The 18836-nt window shown below is 39.0% G+C and overlaps 1 long non-coding RNA gene across 1 annotated transcript in view; it reads left to right on the plus strand.

Moving 5' to 3' along the window:
- LOC138739950 (uncharacterized) overlaps window positions 1–18836 on the plus strand; it is a 67172-nt gene that overhangs the window by 28208 nt on the left and 20128 nt on the right. The gene's annotated exons all lie outside the window — the stretch shown is intronic.

Here is an 18836-nt window from a genome sequence, read left to right on the forward strand (position 1 = left end):
GACATTTTTGAGAAACTAAGTACATTGAACAAGTAACTCCAAGTAGCAAATATGATGCTTGTTGATGCAAAAACATATTTGGATTCATGACACTTCCAGAGTTATGCCAAAGGAATATTTCTGCAAGAAATTTCAGTCAATTCTATTGGTTGATTAAGTGTGAGGTAACTAATCCTGCTACAAACGTCATTGTTGACCATTTGAAAATGTTGGTTACTGACTTCAATGATAGATTTTGTGATTTAAAGGCAATGGATTACCCTCTTAGTTAATTCAGCCATTGATGGTGGACTTATTTGAGGTTCCAGTACAATACCAAAAGGAATTATCTGAGTTACAACATGGTGAATCTGTGAAATCTCTGTTCAAAGTGAAAGGAACCATGATGTGGCTGTCTAACGAGATCAAAAACAAATACCTAAAATTGACTACTTTAGCAAGGGAACTTCAGGGCAAATAGTGATTTGATACAAGCTAAGAGAAGCTGACTGGAAATTACGAAACATGGAGTTTTAAGATTGAAACAAACAAAATTAGTCCCTCAAATCAAAAAAAAAATCTGCAGTCAGTGTCAGGGCCAAGGTTCCCGTTGATGCGACGACAATTGTTGAAGTAATAGTTGAATGTGAAATGTGTGTTCCAGTGTATTCCCGACCTTAAATGCATTGAAATACACTTGCAGTAAATGATTTAATTAAAATTTATTTTGAATATATAGCTTATTCCACTAATGTTGGGGTGTATGTGTTTTTGAAAAATTAAAGTGGGGCCTAGGGCAAAAAAGGTTGCAAACCACTGGCTTAGAGTTTGTAGCTTCTTGACCAGCACTGAGGGAATAATGTTGCTGAAGGCCAAGCTGTAGTCGATGAAAAGAAGCCGCATATATGAGTTGCTGTTTTCTAGGTGATTCGGGCTGAGTGGAGAGCCAGCGATATTGCATCTGTTGTGTAATGTTTGTGATGACAGGTGAATTGAAATACTGTAAATATTTGTGTATAATGCGACCCCCATTTTTGAGGGGAAAAAGGGGGAGAATTTTTTTCATATTATACTCGAATATTTGTGGTAGATCCAGATCTTTGCTTAGGTATGTGTTAATTCTGGCCATTACCAACCTCTCGAAGCATTTCACCACAGTAGAGGTTAGTGCTACCGGATGTTAGTCATTGAGGGAGATCACACTACTCTTCTTGGGCACCTGGATGGCGGATGCACTTTTGAAACAGGTGGCATTGGGCACACACTCATCTACACAGGTGTTGATGAAGTCAGTGACACCTGTTGCATATTCATTCAAGTCTGTGGATGTGTTCTTGTTCCAGTCCATTGATTCAAAGCAATGGGAGGTTGAAAATGTCTGTGAACACTCCAGCTAGTTGGTTGGCACAGATTTTCAATGTCCTGCCAGGTACGCCTTCAGGGCCTGATGTCTTGTGAGAGTTCACCCTCTTGAATGAAGTTTTGACATCATCTCCAGAGACAGCTATCACAGAGTCCTCAGCCTTTGCAAGAATTCTTCTTCTCAAAGCGGACATATAAGTTGTTCCATATAACCATATAACCATTTACAGCACGGAAACAGGCCATGTCGGCCCTTCAAGTCCGTACCGGTTCACTTGAACAACTCCACTAGATCCTCTGCAAACTCCTGAGGAAGTAGAGGCTTTCTTCATGATGCTATTCCGTCATCATATAATGAAGCATTACAGACATCTACAGTGTTCGCCCTCGCTTTGTAGGCTGTAATGGCCTACACTCCCTACCATAGCTGGTGTGTATCTGCTTCCATCTCTAGCTTCCTCCAGAATTGGCACTTTGCTTCAGAGATGACCTCTGCAGCTTGTACCTGGTCTCCTTGTAGAGATCTAGATCCCTGGCCTTAAATGCCCTTGTTCTAAACCTCAGACAGTGTGAATCTTCTGATTCATCCAGATCTTCTGGTTGGGAAACACCCGATATGTAGCATTGGCCACACATTCATCCGCACAGGTGTTGATGAAGTCAGTGACACCTGTTGCATATTCATTCAAGTCTGTGGATGTTTTCTTGTTCCAGTCCATTGATTCAAAGCAGTTCTGCAGATGCTCGCCTGCCTCCCTTGACCTCACCTCTGCGCGCTGTGTTCTTCAGTCTCTGTTTCATGTGTTCATGGTATGGTTTGGTAGGTGTTCTTCATAGTGATGTAGCAGTGGTTGAGTGTGTTGTTACATTCGAGACCTTGGGGGCCATGTTGATGGTAGTTTCAGGAAGTGCTGTCTCATGGCTGTTTATCACAGTGCTCAGTTCCTCCAGCACCAGCTTGACCTTAGCCTGGGGTGGAATGTAGACTGCGACCAGAATGATGGTAGTGAACTCACTCGGCAGAATGAGCAGCATTTGATCGCCTGATGATTAAGGTGAAGGGGGCAGGACTGGGACATGACCATCACATCTACACACCGTGATGAATTGATGAATTGATGATGATACAACACTGCCTCCCTGGTTTTCCTGACACCGGTGTTCAGTTAGCGTGATTGATGTTGTAGCCCTTGGGCTGTAGTGCCATGTCCTGAATGCCTATGTTTGCCCACGTTTTTGTAAAGCACATCACGCAGCACTCCCTAACGTCTCTCTGATGTTGAAGTCTGGCTTGGAGTTCATCAATTTTGTTCCCTAAGGATTGTACTTTGGTGAGGAGGATGTTAGGGAGCAGAAGCCTCAGGGCCCTGTGTCTCAGCTTGACCTGAAGCCCCCACCTCCCAACCCATCCACATATTTGGGTCTTCTTTACATGGCCTCTGGGTCCACTGCTGGTAGTTCCCGCAGTATTTAAATGGTCCATGTGATGATCCTTTGAATCTCCCACAATGCTTAAATGTACTGAACGCCTTGTTATGAGCTCAGAGGACCCCAAAACCCAGCAGCAATAGATATTCACCAAGGCAAATGGTTACTTAAACAAAAGTTGCTTTTAATTATATTTAAACATGAAAACATGATCACACTCTAACTTATTACTATTAACTTACTTAACCTAACTTAACCCCCTTCTAAGCGCACATGTATGTAAAATGTGTGTAAGTTCAGAAAAGTTCTTTGATTCACATTCCAATCTCACATCATTCCTCCAAGTTCACTGGCATCTGGCAATTATTATACTGTGCACAAAATTTAACATTTATAAAGTTCACCAGGCTTTGGTGCTTGAAAGGTAAATGGTTACCACTCAGAAAGGTTCTTGTTGGTTTTCAGAGAGAGATATTTGTTGTTCTTGGACACAAATTGATCCCTTTTAATCAGCCATGTCAGTGTCTTGCTGAAGAAACTTGCCCCATCAGGGTTTTCCAGATGATAACCTCTTTCTTTCAGGTCATCACATAGTTCCTTTTTGTTTTGTCTTATTTCAAGTGAAACCTTAGGCAGCCAGTCCTCTACTCTTGTATGGACCACAAGGGCTTTGACCAGGCTGAACTAAGCACTCACAACCCATCTTTAAAATGAGGTTTTTCCCCAAGTTTGCCAGCTTGTCCTGTTCCAGTCCCAGCTGCTGCTGCTGAACTAAATTCTCTCTCTCTCTCTCTCTCTCTCTCTCTCTCTCTCTCTCTCTCTCTCTCTCTCTCTCTCTCTCTCTGAGAAAAGCCTGTTTTACTCTCTCTGCTTGCAAATCCACATGACCCTCTTAGGACAGCAACCTCCACTCAGACAGACTGCATCTCTGAACCCAATCCTCTGAGTTCTTTCATCTGTTGTTTTTCAAAACAACAATCCATTAGTGGTTCCTTGGACACTCTTCAAAGGTTTTGCAAAGGCTCTCGGAGATGGCCTGTCGAGCTAGAGCAGAGCTCCAGTATTTTAAATGAGATCTGTTTGAAGTGTTTGCCTGCCACAATTTATCTCCTAAAAACATATCTATTTACAATTCAAACACATCATATTCTGACACAGCATGCTCTTTGTGACTCCCGTGAAGTTTAAATGGACTGTTCTCTGGCTGTTTAAAACTCCAGTGGTGCTGTGATTGCTGTATTTGCCTGGGCACTGACTGTTTAAAGGTCCTGTGGTCTGACGAAGTCTGCTATTTCTCCACTTCAGACATCTGCCAGCATTCTGAGAATATCCTTATTAACGGGTAGGACTGATGTTATGGTTCTGGTTCTGAGGTTGAATTTCAGTAATTCTGAAAGGGAATATTTGATTATTCCCATCAGAGCTGCATGCAAAGATTTGCCACTGTAAGGCGCCATCTGCAACAATAGAAGTTAAAAAATATTCTGCTGGATTTCTTCTGCATAAAATATGTTTTTAAACTTGCTTTACCTCAGCAATTGATCCCCATGAGGTAAGGATTAATCCAGGGTCTACCAGGTCAGTATATTCTCAATGTTCCCCATCCCTCCCTTGCTCCCTCCTTTCCCTCCCTCCACTTACTTGCAGCTCGGCTTTTTCCAATTCCCATTGTTCTTTCTCCATCTCAAAATGCATGTACTCACACTGAATAAGTGTAAAATCTCTGGCACAGTGCACATGTCAGGCTTGCCATGGTTTTCCAAGGCAATTTTATCCAGCGGGGCTAGAGCCAGGCTTAGACAACTGCATTTCTGCCCGCCGAATCCATGGCATCCGCCTGCTCACCCATTCTTCTGTTTGTCCCCCTGCCAAATAGTAGGAGCCCCATTGCTTGGCTGTGATACCCATGTGCCCTGATGGGCAGCGATGCAAGGTAAGACTTTTGCATTGGGTTGAGGGGTGGATATATTATACGGCCTGTGGGCCGTAGGTTTCCCACACCTGCTCTAGCTTCAAGAACAGTTTTTTTTTTTCTTTTCTTTTCCAATTTATTGTGGAATGAAACTAATTAAATTAAATTCCATATTCCAAAAAAAATGTACTGAATAATTTGTCAAACATAAAAAAAATTGCAGAGAAATGGGCTTTGCCCAAAAGGTATGGAAGGTACAGTAAAACCACTGATATTCGACATCTATAGGGATTGGTAGATGCCGCATAAGTGTATTTTCCAGTTGCTTGATATTTATTCTTATAATGCCTAACTAAAACACCTGCATCAAGAATAAAAACTTTAAAAGACAAAATACAAAAACAGAACAGAACAAACTTCACTTGCATGAAAATATGGCAAGTATTAAAAATCTGTGCTGACCTACTTCCCGAGGTACTCATGGATATTTTCAATACCTTACTCCAGCAGGGTGTGTGTGAGCAGTGACATGGATCCATTCCAGTTTTCCTATCATAGTAACAGGAGGCGGATGTCATCTCACAAACATCCGGAACACTCAGAGAGCAAGGAGCATACATTGGGATGCTCTTTATCATCATTTAACACCATTATCCCCTCAGAACTGATCAGCAAACTCCAAGACATGGGAGTTAACACCCCACTGTGTAATTGGATCCTGGATTTCCTCAATCAGTGAAGATTTCCACAATCTCCATCAGCACTTCATCACCACAAGGTTGTATTCCTAGCCTCTGCTCAACTCACTTTATATCTATGATTGTGTGGCTCAATATGACAGTAACATCATCTACAAATTTGCTGACGATACCATGGTAGTGTGTTGTATAAAGGAAGAAGATGAATCAGCATACAGGAGGGAGGTTTAAAACTTGGCTGAATGGTGCACCAAGAACATTGCACTTAATGGAGTGGTTCCCAACCTTTTACTTTCCATTCACATGCCACTTTAAATATTCTCTATGCCATAAGTGTTCTGTGATTAATAAGGGATTGCTTAAGGGGGTATGTGGGTGGAAAGAAAAAGTTTGAAAACCACTGTTTTAATCATTCCAAATTGATTCATTATGTGCACAGTTTCATAACTCCAAAGGAAATGGGCCAATGACAATTTTTCTCAAGCAAAATATTTCAGTAACAATTGGGTCTAGAAGAGTGATTCTCATCCTTCCCTTTCCACTCACATACCACCTTAAGCAATCACTTACTAATCACAGAACAGTTATGGCATAGGGAATATTTAAAGTGGTACGTGAGTGGAAAGTAAAAGGTTGGGAACCACTGACTTAATGTCACCAAAACTAAGGAGCTGATTATTGTCTTCAGGAAAGGAAAGCCAGAGGTGAACAATCCAGTGATCATTGGGGGATCAGAGGTGGAGAGAATGAGCAAATTTAAGTACTTGGGAGTCATTATCTGGGTGGATCTTTCCTGGACATAACACACCAATGGAATCTTGAAGGGAACATGTTGTACCTCTACCTCCTCAGGAGTTTGTGGAGGTTTGGAATGACACCAGAAACCCTGGTATATTTCTACAGAGGTGTGGTGGAAAGTGTGCTGACCAGCTGCATCATGGTCCGCTATGAAAACACCAGTACCCCTGAGCATAAATCCCCTCAAAAGGTAGTGGACACAGCCCAGGACTTCACAGGCAAAAATGACCCTACTATTGAGCATATCTACAGGGAGTGCTGCTGTCAGAGAATAGCAGCAATCATCAAAGACCCACACCACCCAGTACACGGTCTATTCATGCTGCTGCCATTAGGAAAGTGGCGTAGGTGCCACAAGACTACCCCTCCGCCATCAGTCTCCTCAACAACAAACTCAATCAGAGACTCATTTAATTACTCTTATTATTGATTTTCTTTTGGTTCTCTCTGTAATGCACAATTATTTTGTTTATTTACATATTTTATGTTGTGTACAATTTATTTTTTGCACTACTAATTAGTGGAAATTCTGCCACATCTGCAGAAAAAAAAGAATGACAATAATCTCATAAATCTGAAATCTGATGTTAACCTTAAAGCATTTTATTTTATTTTCATTCACATTCTTTGAAAACATTCAACCATCACTGTATCTGTAGGTCCCTCCCCAAAAGATGAACAATAACATTATAGATAATTAACTCCAAACACCCCCCCCCCACCGACCCCCTCAAATTTACAGATAAAGCCTCAAACGGGCAACTCTTACCAAGTAGGGATAAAAAGACATTTTATGAGACTCACCAGAACATTGAGTTACATCAACCTACTCTTCATCCTGGGCAACACCACTGCTGTTTCACACAATTTTATTCAAACAGCTGCTACAAGCAAAGCACAACTATGGTACTCCACTGGTTGAATATTTGCTCTGCCAGTTTTCACTAGGTATCTTCACCAAAGGTTCATGAATTTATTGTCATGAACGAGTCACTAATTAGAATTTATTGTCATGAACAAGACACAAAATTTGGTGTTTTGCAGCAACCTCTTAGTGCAAACAATCATATAAACCACTTTTACAACAATATTTTTTTTAAAATGTGCATGGAAAGTAAGGCAGTGTCTTTGGTTCATTGATTATTCAGGAATCTGATGGAAGCTGTCCTTGTGTCGTTGAGTGCTCCTGTATCTTTTTCCCAATGTCAGCAGATTGAAGAGGGCATGGCCTGGGTGGTGGTGTTCTTTGAAGATAGAGACTGCTTTTCTAAGATGCTGCCTCTTGTAGATGTCTTGATGGAGTGAAGGCTGATGCCTGAGATGTCGCAGGCCAACCCTCTAGTATTTTCTTGTCTTGAGAGTTGGCTCCTCCATATCAGACAGTGATGCTACCAGCCAAACAAGCACACTGTACACCTATAGATGTTTACAAGGGTCTTTAGTGACATACCAAATCTCCTCAAACACCTCACATATTATAGCCGCTGGTGAGCATTCTTCATGATTGCTTCGAAATGGAGGCTCCAGGACAGATCCTCGGAGATGCAAACAGGAATTTGAGGTTCTTGGCCCTCTCCACTACTAAGCCCCTGTTGAGGACTAGGTCATGTTCCCCTAGCTTCTTCCTGAAGTCCACAATCATCTCCTTGGTTTTGCTAATGTTGGGTCCAAGGTTGTTGATGTGGACACCACTAAACAAGCTGATCTATCTCCCTTCTGAACACTTCCTCGTTGCAATTTCTGATTCTGCTGACAATTGTCGTGCCATCATCAAATTTGTAGATAGCATTGGACTTGTGCCTGGCCGCACAATTTATTTGTTACTTCAGAGAACATTTACAATTTAAACTTATGTATTTTTATCTATTATTTTATTTTATTTTTAAATTTATTTTCCTTGATTTTTTTTTTGTCCATTTGCTTTAGGCTGCTGGTTACTTGAATTTACTGGGATGTTACTGTATTTAGTTTGTTTTTCTAACTCTGATTGGCACTCTTTATCCATTTCTACTTTTATTGCAGGCTAAAATGCATGCTAAAGTACTTTAAGAGCTTTTTTTCACCCCACTGTAGTGTGTGATAAGATGATTAATACACCTGTAGTTTTCATAATGACAAGACCATTTTGTCTGGGCCAGTTTAGTCTAATAAAAAAATTTCTTTGCATTGCAAGGTCTATATATGAGATTTGGATTTGTGCAGTCACAGTTTGAGCTAATGACACTGACACTGTTTGTCATCTCTTGTTTGCTTTTAATGCTGTAAAATCTGCATCTCACAGGCATCATTGCTTCAAATATATATGGCTAATTTTGCAGTGCCTGTCAGCTCTACATAAATTAACAACCATAAAATTCCTTAAAAGTAATTTTAAAAATCCACAGACATTGAGTGGAGGAAGAGCATGCATTTTGGAAGAGGTTGCCCTCACCTCCTAAACAGTCCCATTTTATTGCCTAGGTCCCATGGCCATGCAATTGATTGTTTTTACTAAATACAAAGTAAATAAAACTTCTGTATCATGAGACAACTTAGAGAAATTTGTGTTTTAACAGAATCCAAATTGGAATCAAAGAATTTTAAAGCAAAGAACTAGACCCTTCTGCCCAAATTGTTCATGCAAACCAAATTCAGTCTATTTGCTATATTTGTCCGATATCCCTCTAAACTTTCCCTGTTTGTGCAGCAAATCTCTTTTGAATCCTACAATTGCTCCCTCAAGCAGATGGTTCCATATACCCACCACAGTGGATCCAGAAGCTGCTCCTGGGTCCTGTTTAAATTGTTTTCCCCTCACTTTAAATCTATGTCCTCTAGTTTCAGTCATCATTTTTTATCACAAAGGCTATTTACCTTATTGGCATCCTTCATGATTTTATGAATCTCTAGAATATCTACCCTTGGTTTTAATTTCCTGTGAGAAAAGTCCCAACCCGTCCTACTTTTCCCTGTAATTCAAACCTAGCAGTCTCCTTAATCCTTTCTGCACACATTCCAGCAAAACAATTTATTTCCTATAGGTGGATGACTAAAACTGTGTGCAATGATGTGTAGTTTCACCAAAGCCAGGTACAGTTGTAACATACATCCCTTATCCTGTACTCAGTGCACTGACTAATGAAGCAAAATAGACCAAACACACTCTTCACCACCCAGTCTACCCATATTATTACTTTCATTGAACTATGTTCCTGTACGTCCAAGTACCTTAATATCTCTTTGCCCTCTTTGCAATATCCCTTTGCACTCCCCGGCTGCCTAACATTTAACCTGTAAGTCCTGTGCTGTTTTAATTGACCAACAAAGTACAACACCTCACACTTGTGGGCTAAAATCCACTTGCCATTCCTTGGAGAATTTTCCCAGTTCATTGAAACCTGTTGACATTTTAGATCAGTGTTTATTTTCAAACTTATTCTTTGCACTCACATATCACTTTAAGTAATCCCTATGCCATTGGTGCTTTGTGATTAGTAAGGGATTACTTAAGTGGTATGTGAGTGGGAAGGGAAGGTTGAGAATCACTGCTCTAGACCCAATTGTTAATGAAATAATTTGCTTGAGAAAAATTGTCATTGGCCCATTTCCTTCAGCATTATAAAACTGTGAACATAACAAGTCAATTAGGTACGATTAAAACAGTGGTTTTCAAACTTTTTCTTTCCACTTATATACCACTTTAAGTAATCAATAACTAATTACAGAGCACCTATGGCATAGAGATTACTTAAGATGGTATGTGAGTGGAAAAGAAAAAGTTCAAAATCACTGTTTTAGATGATCACTCTCCACCATAACAGCAGTTTTAGTGTAATTCGACAACTTGATAACCATGCAAACTACATTGTCATAAAAGTCATATGGATGTAAACTAGTGAACCCAATAGTGTTGTATCCCTTCTGGTTGACTGAGGAACTGATGGCCATTCACTTTCTCATCAGGTCACTCGTCTGAGTGCTACTGGTACCAAGTAACCCAGTACTATCTGTCAGATGGTTGGGTGGTCGATGACTAAACCGACTCCCCCACCAGGCTTGCCTGGTGTGCAGCATGGCTAGATACCTGCAGGATGAAAAACAAGACCTGTTAAAGGGTGGATGAACCCTCTCATAGGGTCAAAGGACATCTAGAAAACACATGCCATGAAATGCAGAAAGGGCATCCGTTCCATCGGAGCTTAGTCTGGCCATTCACTTCAACAGAACTTCCCCCAGTCATCTTGGACCTCACCATGTTGCTGGAACAAGGAAGCGATGTCGAGAAGGTGGGTCTGGACCTGTGCAACTCCCCACTCACCTACATCCATTCACGCACACGCTGTTCCTTTCAAAGGATCAGCCTGTACAGCCACTCCAGGATGCATATATCAAACCCCATGAACTAACTGAAAGGAACCATCATCATCCTATGGGATGGATAGCCAGAAGAGAAGAGGCCATTCCCTTAAATGAACTGGAGGTATTTTGAAGGCAAATGTAAAAATAATTTTTGGGTTAATAAAGTGTTCTTTAAGATTTGAAGTTATCCAAAAATATTGAATTATTTTTTGATTTATCACTTTGCTTTCAAAACACTAATCATTTATCTTTTTTTTATGGATTTTCACTGCTATTTGATTGTGTGGAACATTTAGAAGAGGTTCAACTCTTTAGTAGTTTTGGTAGCTAACATAGTTCAGGGCATGACTTCGGGTGCTGTCAAAATTGTTTTCAGCTGTTGGTGGATAAAGCAGCACAATTTTATATTGAGCAGCATGTTGACATCGGCATCTGTAAAAGAAAAGTGGGAAGTGCCAGGATTGCAGGAAAGGAGGGACAAAAATTGGTTTAAGGAGCTGGAAAAAGAGCCAAAGAAAGAGTTTAAGGTCAGCACGATTAGCGTAGTGGTCAGCACAATGCCATTACAGTCCTGGTCAGCACTGGTGTTTGAATTATGCGCTGTCTGTAAGGAGTTTGTATGTTCTCCCCTTGTCCGTGTGGGTCTTGCCTGGAGTCTCTGGTTTCTTCCTACTCCTCAAAACGTATGGGGTTTTCAGGTCAATTGGGGGTGTGAATTGGATGGCACAGGCTCCTAAGACGAATTGCCTGTTACCATGCTGTATATATAAATTAAATTTTTAAATATATATATATCTGGACACTGTGAAATCTTGGTCCAATATGAATGACCTTTTCTTTACAACAATTAACCATGCAGGTGGTTTGGTTTTAGTGTCAAATTTCACTCAATGCTTTCAATGAAGACAATTGCCAAAGATGATCTGATGAGCAGAGTTCAGAAGATTAAAATCCAAGGAAAGGAAAAAGATAGCATAGTCATCCGCTTTTGTCTGTTCAAAATGATAATCACTATCTGGATCTGGGCTACATTGATCATCTTTGGTCCCTTAATAACATTCCTTTGCCATCAAAAGTTCAACTCAGATGTTTCATGCTGAAACATCAATAGGAATGATACAAAAAAGTCCAAAAAAGTAAGAAATTCTTCATTTCTGCATGCTAAGTTACTTAGTGAAATGATTTCCATGGTAACATTTAATATCATTGCTTAACAGCTTTCTAGAAATAGAACAATTGATGGCTGCAATGAAATTGGATTGCAAAGAAATATTTTTGTTCATTTTCATCCAATTTCAATTAAAGCTGTGAACTTAGTGAAATTTGAACATGTTTTTTTGTGTGCTGCCATTTTCAGTTTAAATTCTCTAAGCAGCTGACATTCAAATCTATGAAGTTCCCATGCAGTCCAGTGATGTTGCCTGTTACCGTTTGTATAATTTTTATTTGCATATCTGTGAGCTGCTCAGTGTGTAGGTCATTGATATTGGACCAAGATTTCACCGTGTCCAGATATATATATATATATATATATATATAATTTAAATTTATAAATAGAGCACGGTAACAGTCAATTCGTCTTAGGAGTCTGTGCCACTCAATTCACACCCAATTGACCTGAAAACCTCCATACGTTTTGAGGAGTGGGAAGAAACCGGAGCCTCCAGGGTAAACCCACACGGACAAGGGGAGAACATACTAATTCCTTACAGACAGCGCATAATTCAAACATCAGTCTCGACCAGGACTGTAATGGCGTGGTGCTGACTGCTACGTTAATCGTGCTTCCTTAAACTCAAGGAAGTCTTTCTTTGGCTCTTTTTCCAGCTCCTTAAATCAATTTTTGTCCCTCCTTTGGAGAAATCCTGGCACTTCCCAATTTCACAAACCTTTGCCAACTCCCACCATCATCAACTAATCATTTGACTACTGATGCCTGCCCAAATATAGCACCTTCCCAAATACTCTATTATTAATTGCATCTCTTAACTGTCAAGTCACTCATGCTAATTCTTCCCTCAGAATCTTACAAATTCAAATGATGGTCATCAACCTTACTTCCATCTGCCAAACAGTCCCCCATTTATCAATCTTGCTTCTTGTGTATTTGGCAGTCAGCCCTGACAATTTTGCCCCAACGTCTTCATGATCTCTGAATCTCATTGCCAACTCCTAGCATTCTCATCCTTCTGGACTCAACCCAGGTCTTGCTGCTACCTGATTTTATATAGATATAATTAAAAGCCTCAAGTGTACAAGATCTTGATCAACAGTGTAAAATGCCCATGATGTTGTGCATTGCTTAATTTCATACCACTGAGCCTCCAAAACTCCTTTGACCTTGGACTGAAAACATGCACCAGTAAAGTTCTGATTGTTCATTTCCTTTTGGAAAACAATGTTATAACTCTGTAAGTTTTCATATGACCAGAATAGAATTACAGCTGCATAAGGGCAATTCCCAGAATGTTACCTCCAGGAGATTAATGTTCAGTTCCAAACAAGCCATAATGTAGTCTTTAAGTATCGCAGGCCTCTGCAGAATACTCAGAGCAGAACTTAGACGAAGTGTGGAGTGATGTAGAAAATATTACAGACATGTAGACATGTCGAACAAGTTAACACCTTTCCCACCTAAGTCATTCCTCTTGGCTTTGTCTTCATGGTGGAATTGAATATATACCAAATGCAATGAATGAAGAAATACTTTGAAAAATAAAAATCCTCTGCCTCTTCCAACATCCCAATGGTGAAATCCTGACAATGACTGTGCCCCAGTCTGGAAAACAATGATTTGTGCATGTATTTTGAAATCAGAGCAAAGTATTTATGCATCTGTGAGATCCCACCCTGTAAATTTTAATAGCATGAGAAACTGCCAAAGACCCTTCAAACCATCGCAACAGCCAATAAGTTTCAATCATCTAGCAACCTGGAAATGGATAATAGTTTTGAATATGCTGGATGTTCTACCTACTACTGCATACGTGTTAAACAATCTGAGATTTAAGCAATGATGTTAATGAGGTTGCTGAACTCCAATTTTACAGCACAATTATTGAGTAACACCCCCATATCCAGCATGTATGGGGATTAGTAGATGCCAGATAAGTGTATTTTCCAATTGCTTGAGATTTATTCTTACAATGTCTAACTAATACACCAACATTTAGAATAAATTATTTAAAAGATAAAAGACAAAAATACTTTATTGTACTTAACAACACAACTAGATCTGCAGTGCCTGAATGTTGTTTAAGTGAGCTGCACTCCCATTATAATATGTAAAACCTCCATATATTTTCTGTGCCAGTCATGATCTTGTCAATATAGGACCTGATGGAGTTCTGTTTGCTGCTCACTTCCCCTTTTCATTGGTTGAGATTGAGCAAATCAGCGGGCTGGAATTGCATCAATGTAGCAATGTGTCGAAGGGGAGTCACGTGATGGAGTAGTGGCCGGACGGTGAACTCCAGCCCTCTCCAGAAAAGTCGGGAAAAACAAGAGAAAATACAAAGGCACAGAAATACAAGTTAAAGAAAAGTGAGTATAAAGGTGGAAAGAAGATGGAGACAAAAGGAGAAAAATCAAAATCAACGGAAAGAAGAGAGGAAGAGAAGACAACGGAGGAAAAAGGTGAAGGCCTTACCTGTCCGAAGAGGCCCGCTGTGGAGAGAGGACCCACTACCTCAGGTCGGTAGAAAAAGAACTACAACAATGGCTCACAGAGCCGAGTAAAAGTGCGCAACCGCGCATGCGCGAGGAGTCGCGCATGCGCGATGCGCATGAAAAAATACACACCGACGGGAGGGGGGACCAGCTGGGGAGTCGATCTCCACAGCCGGCAACGACAGCTGCAGAACACCTGCAGCAAGAAGAGACCACAGAAAACAATGGAAACAAGAAAGAAGAGGAGGAAAGGGCATCAAAGAAACAACAGATGGCCAACCCAGAGGAAGAAGAAGAGGAAGAATACAGTGAAATAGATAAAGGGAAAGGCAAGGTAAAGGATATACTTGCTCTTGTTAGAGGATACATGGAGTCATTTAAAGAATGGCAAACACAGGAATTCAATGATTTAAGAAAAAGAATAAACAACACAGAAAAGAAAATAAATAAAATGGATATGACCTTAACAGAAATGGGGAAAAAAATGGACAAGATGGAAGAACGGGCAATAGCAGCAGAAATGGAGGTAGAAGACTTAAAAAAGAAATTGGAGGAATCTAATAAAAAAACTAAAGAGACACAAGAATTACTAGCCCAAAAAATAGATATAATGGAAAATTATAACAGAAGAAATAACATAAAGATAGTGGGCCTTAAGGAAGATGAAGAAGGCAAGAATATGAGGGAGTTTATAAAAGAATGGATCCCTAAGGCCCTAGGATGTCCAGAACTACAGCAAGAAATGGAAATAGAAAGGGCACATAGAGCATTGGCCCCTAAACCACAACCACAACAAAAACCAAGATCTATTGTAGTAAAATTCCTAAGATATACTACAAGAGAAAAGGTACTGGAGAAGACAATGGAAAAAGTAAGAGAGGGCAACAAACCACTGGAGTATAAAGGGCAAAAAATCTTCATTTATCCAGATATAAGCTTTGAACTCCTAAAGAAGAGAAAAGAGTTCAATACAGCAAAAGCGATTTTATGGAAGAAAGGATATAAATTTACACTGAAGCATCCTGCGGTATTGAAAATATTTATTCCAGGACAACAAAACAGACTGTTCTCGGATCCAGAAGAAGCACGAAAATTTGCAGAACAATTACAAAAATAGACTGAGGGATGAAGACGGGTAATGAGAGCAAAAATGATCACGATTGATATGTATGTGGGTAAAGACAAAAATAGACTGAGGGATGAAGACGGGTAATGAGGGTAAAAATGACCACGATTGATATGTATGCGGGTAAAGAGGTATAAGAGTGAATAGAGACAATGGGCATACGTGAAAGTATCTGTAATTAGAGGAAAACATAGATAGTATAGACAAGAATTAATAAGGGAAGGTAATGGAATAGAGAGAATAAGGAGGGAATTAAAAGAGTGACCTTTGTGACATATAAAAAGTGAAATCTTTTCTGGGGGGGGCTGGGTGGGGGAAAAGAGCGGTCACTGCAAAATCAGTTGACGCTTGCGAGTGGATTCGCAAATCCAAATGGAGAGGGGAGATGTGGTTGTCCGACAAGGGATAAAGGACAACTCAGGAGGGGAAGGGGAGGTTGGGGATAAAGAAGATAGAAATAGGAGAATAAGGAAAATGTTAGATGTTGTAGGAATGTTGTCTGGTAAAGAGTTGAAAATAAGAAAACAGAAATGGAAAAGGAGGAAAGGTAATGATGGAAAAACGGAAAGAGAAGATAAACAAAATATAAAATGGCTACGCTGAACTATATGACTCTAAATATTAATGGAATACATAACCAAATTAAAAGGAAGAAACTACTAAATTTACTGAAAAAGGAAAAAATAGATATAGCATTTGTCCAAGAAACACACTTAACTGAATTGGAGCACAAGAAATTAAAGAGAGATTGGGTAGGACATGTAACAGCAGCATCGTATAATTCAAAAGCAAGAGGAGTGGCTATATTAATTAGCAAAAATGTGCCATTTAAAATAGAAGAGGAAATAATAGATCCAGCAGGGAGATATGTTATGATAAAATGTCAGATATATTCGGAGCTTTGGAATCTACTTAATATATATTCACCTAACGAAGAAGATCAAAAGTTTATGCAAGATATCTTTTTGAAGGTAGCTAATACGCAAGGGAACATACTAATAGGAGGGGGTTTCAATCTGAATTTGGATCCAAATATGGATAAAACGGGGAAAAAAATTAACAGGAAGAACAAAGTAACCAAATTTATAATTAAATCAATGCAAGAAATGAAACTTGTGGACATATGGAGGAAACAAAACCCAAAAGAAAAGGAATACTCATACTACTCGACTAGACATAAAACATACTCAAGGATAGACCTATTCCTGTTATCAGCCCACATTCAAGGGAGAGTTAGGAAAACAGAATATAAAGCTAGACTATTATCGGACCACCCACCCCTGTTATTGGCAATAGAGCCAGAGGACATCCCTCCAAGAATGTATAGATGGAGATTAAACCCCATGCTACTTAAAAGACAGGATTTTAGAGAATTTATTGAAAAACAATTAAAAATGTACTTTGAAGTAAATACGGAATCAGTGGAAGATAAGTTTATACTATGGGACGCAATGAAAGCATTCATTAGAGGACAAATAATAAGTTATGCAACCAAGATGAAGAAGGACTATAATCAGGAAACAGAGCAGTTGGAAAGGGAAATAATAAACATAGAAAAAAAATTAGCAATAAAGGAAGATACAACCAAAAGAAGAGAATTGGCGGATAAAAAAATAAAATATGAAACATTACAAACATATAAGGTGGAGAAGAACATAATGAAGACAAAACAGAAATATTATGAACTAGGTGAAAAAACACACAAAATCTTAGCATGGCAGCTTAAGACAGAGCAAACTAAGAAAATGGTATTGGCAACAAGGAAAAAAGACAAACAAATTACATATAATCCAAAAGAAATTAAGGAAAACTTCAGAGAATTCTATGAACAATTATACCGAACTGAAAACGAAGGGAAAGAAGGGAAAATAGATGAATTTTTGACTAAAATTGAACTACCAAAACTACAAATAGAGGAACAAAATAAATTAACAGAACCATTTGGAACAGTAGAAATACAAGAGATAATAAAAAATTTACCAAATAATAAAACACCAGGAGAGGATGGACTCCCAATAGAATTCTACAAAACATTTAAAGATCTAATAATACCGCCCCTCCTGGATGTAATCAACCAGATTGATGAGACACAAAACTTACCAGACTCATGTAAAACAGCAATAATTACAGTGATACTAAAACAAGGGAAAGATCCACTCTCACCAGCGTCATATAGACCAATATCTCTGCTAAACACAGATTATAAGATAATAACTAAACTATTAGCAAACAGATTAGCAGAACAGGTACCGAAAATGGTAAATTTAGACCAAACTGGATTTATCAAAAAAAGACGCACAACAGACAATATTTGTAAATTTATTAACTTAATTCATGCAGTAGAAGGAAATAGAGCACCGGCAGTAGCAGTTGCTTTAGACGCAGAGAAGGCCTTCGACAGAGTAGAATGGAATTACTTGTTCAAAGTATTGCAAAAATTCAGTTTACCGGAGAAGTATATTAATTGGATTAAAGCATTATATGAGGGACCGTTAGCGAAAGTGACAGTAAATGGACATGTATCAAAGCAATTTAACTTAAGCAGGTCAACGCGGCAGGGATGCCCACTATCACCATTATTGTTTGCGCTAGTTATAGAACCACTAGCAGAATCGATAAGAATAGATAATAATATAAAAGGAATAAAAATAAAAGACAGGGAGTATAAAATCAGTCTATTTGCGGATGATGTGATAGTGTACTTAACAGAACCAGAACTATCAATAAAAGAACTATATAAGAAATTGAAGGAATATGGAGAAGTGTCGGGATACAAGATAAACGTAAATAAAAGTGAAGCAATGCCTATGAATAACGCGGATTTCTCAAAATTTAAGGAGGAATCCCCATTCAGATGGCAAATGCAGGCAATAAGATACCTAGGTGTGCAAATAAACAAAAATCTAGGCCAATTATATAAACTCAATTACAATCCACTAATGAAAAAATTACAGGACGATTTAGAGCATTGGAAAGAGCTACCACTAACACTGATAGGAAGGATAAACTGTATTAAAATGAACATTTTTCCAAGGATACTATACTTATTTCAGGCATTGCCAATGCAACTGACAGAAAAATTCTTCAAAGAGTTAAAGAAAATAATAAGGAGATTTTTATGGAGAGGGGGGAAACGAGGATAGCACTAGGTAAATTAACAGAATGGTATAAACAAGGAGGCCTACAATTGCCAAACTTCAAAAATTATTATAGAGCCGCACAATTAAGGTACCTATCAGATTTTTATCAAACAAGGGAAAAACCAGACTGGACGAGACTAGAATTAGATAAAATAGGGGAAAAGATACCTGAACACATATTATATAAATGGGATGAAAAATTGGTACAACATAGAACTTCTCCAGTATTACACCATCTCCTCAATATATGGAAGAAGATTCATGTAGAAAGAAATAAAATAAATTATCAAATACCAAAACTAATATTGACGCAAAATAAGCTACTCCCTTTTACAATAGACAACCCTTCCTTTAGAAAATGGGAAAAAAAAGGATTAAAAGAATAG

Source organism: Narcine bancroftii, chromosome 7 (genome assembly GCF_036971445.1).
Source record: "Narcine bancroftii isolate sNarBan1 chromosome 7, sNarBan1.hap1, whole genome shotgun sequence".
NCBI classification, from domain to species: Eukaryota; Metazoa; Chordata; class Chondrichthyes; order Torpediniformes; family Narcinidae; genus Narcine; species Narcine bancroftii.